Raw genomic sequence first — 2,500 nt, 5'->3', positions numbered from 1 at the left:
CATTCATCAACGATGACACAAACACACACACACACACACACACACACACACACACACACACACACACACACACACACACACACACACACACACACACACACACACACACACAGGTACATTTCTCAGTGTTACATTACACTCTATGTACATGTCACCAAACATTGAAGGAGACAACTCTTTGTGTTTAGGGAAAGATGCAAATGCAATTTGTTTCTCTGTCACACACACACACACACACACACACACACACACACACACTCACACACACGCACACGCACACGCACACGCACACGCACACGCACACGCACACTCACACAAACACACACACACACACACACACAGACAAAGGTACACACACACACACACACACACACGCACACACACACACACACACACACACACACACACACACACACACAGACAAAGGCAAACACACACACACACACACACACACACACACACACACACACAGACACAGGCACACACACACACAGACACAGGCACCCACACACACAGGCACACACACACACTCACACATACACACATACACACAGACACACACACACACTCACACATACACACAGACAGACACACACACTCAGACGTACACACAGACACAGGCACAGGCACACAGGCACACACTATTGATAAGAGCAATAAAACCTGTTTAAAAAAAAAATAAATGTAAGAAATAGAAAACAACATAGAAAGAAAAATAAGTGCGGGACTGTCACTGCTTAAGTGCAAGTTAAGCCAAGGTGCCCGTTAGGAAGGGAGGTGCTCTCTGAAGAGTTGGGTCTTCAAGAGCTTCTTGAAGGTACAGAGGGACGCCCCTGCTCTGGTAGTGCTAGGCAGTTCGTTCCACCAACTTGGAACTACAACTGAGAATAGTCTGGATTGCCGTGCTTGCACAGGTGGCAGTGCCAGACGTCGCTCGCTAGATGAGCGCAGCGTCCTGGGTGTAACATTTGCCCTTACAAGAGCATTTAGGTAGGTGGGAGCAGAACCAGCAATCACTCGGCACGACCTGGCGACAGAGGCGATGTGGGTTGTGAAAGTCAGTTGGTCATCAATAATGACCCAGAGGTTTCTTACTGTTTTGGATGGAACAAGAGATAAAGAGTCAATATTGATATTGATGTTGTGGTGGATGACCTGTTTGGTTGGGAAGACCATCAGTTCTGTTTTGGCCAGGTTCAGCTGAAGGTGGTGGTTTTTCATCCATGTGGATATATAAGCAAGACAGTCCGAGATCCGCGCCGAAACAGTGTTGTCCTCAGGAGGGAAAGACAGGCATACACACAGACACACACACACACTCACACATACACACAAACACTCACAGGCACACACAAACACGGGCAAACACACACATACACACATACACAGGCACACACACACACACACACTCACACACACTCACACACATGCACACGCACACGCTCACACAAACACACACACACACACACACACACACAGACAAAGGCACACACACACGTACACACACACACACACTCACTCACAAACACTCACACAAACACACACACACACACACACACACACACACACACACACAGAGACATTCATGAGAATAAATAACACTTTGATGTGGCCAAGCAGGGGTTACAGTAACAATAAGATAAAAAGGCTGTTCACACACACACACACACACACACACACACGTACCCAGATACAAGTATCTGTTTGCATTGGGCAATAGATGTGACACATTTACCATTAACACACACACATACACACACATATACACAACCTTAAAAGACACACGCTTATCTAAAAACTGCCGGAATGAACTGGCAAGAGCCAGTTGTTGACACACACTGACACACACGAACACGCACATTCACACGCACATGCACACACAAGCGCACACATGCATACACTCACACACACACGTATACACAAACAGAAACCAGGCTGACTGGTTTGTGGACAATGCTCAGAGGTGAGTGAAAGAGAGAGAGAGAGGAGTGTGTGAGAGAGGAGGGGAGTGAGAGAGAGGGGAGAGAGGGAGAGGGAGATAGTGAAAGAGAGAGTGAGAGTGAAAGAGAGAGGGAGAGTGAAAGAGAAAGAGAGAGGGAGAGGGAGAGAGAGAGAGGGGGAGAGGGAGAGGGAAAGAGAGGAGAAAAGTGAGAGTGAAAGAGAGAGAGGGGGGAGAGGGAGAGATTGAAAAAAAGATAGAGGGGGAAGAGGGAGAGTTAAAGAGAGAGGAAGAGGGAGAGAGTGAAAGCGAGAGAGAGGGGGGAGAGGAAGAGATTGAAAGAAAGATATTGGGGGGAGAGGGAGAGTTTAAGAGAGTGAAAGAGAGAGATCGAAAGAAAGAGAATGGGGAGAGGGAGAGTTAAAGAGAGTGAAAGAGAGAGATTGAAAGAAAAAGATTGGGGGAGAGGGAGAGTTAAAGAGAGTGAAAGCTAGAGTATGAGGGGGAGCGGGAGGGGTTTGGCTGCAGTTACTCTTCTGTGCTGATGTGTATAATGAGTTT

Source organism: Sprattus sprattus, assembly GCF_963457725.1.
Source record: "Sprattus sprattus genome assembly, chromosome: 1".
In the NCBI taxonomy this organism is placed as follows: domain Eukaryota; kingdom Metazoa; phylum Chordata; class Actinopteri; order Clupeiformes; family Clupeidae; genus Sprattus; species Sprattus sprattus.
This window is presented reverse-complemented; position numbering follows the sequence as displayed.